Source organism: Alligator sinensis, unplaced genomic scaffold (assembly GCF_000455745.1).
Source record: "Alligator sinensis unplaced genomic scaffold, ASM45574v1 scaffold1449_1, whole genome shotgun sequence".
Lineage (NCBI taxonomy): Eukaryota > Metazoa > Chordata > Crocodylia > Alligatoridae > Alligator > Alligator sinensis.
In genome coordinates, this window is record NW_005843924.1 from 1 (window position 1) to 263 (window position 263).

The following is a 263-nucleotide window of genomic DNA, read 5'->3' on the forward strand; positions in this document are numbered from 1 at the left end:
GCCCCACAAAGCAGAGGGTCCAGGGCAATTGGCTGATTCGCCCCTCCCTAGGGACAACCCTGTAGCAGAAATGCCACCCTCTGTGCCCCTCTCTAGAGATCTGTCTCTGCCAGCGTGAGAGGCTGGTGTTGAATCCCTCAGGGCGGGGATCTTCCTCCCTGTCTACATGACAAAAGCCTGGTGCCTCGGAGACGGATGCTCTGGTCACCTGGGGGGGGGGGGGGGAGGGAAAAGCCCCGCTCATGGGCCCAGGTACCCCGTGA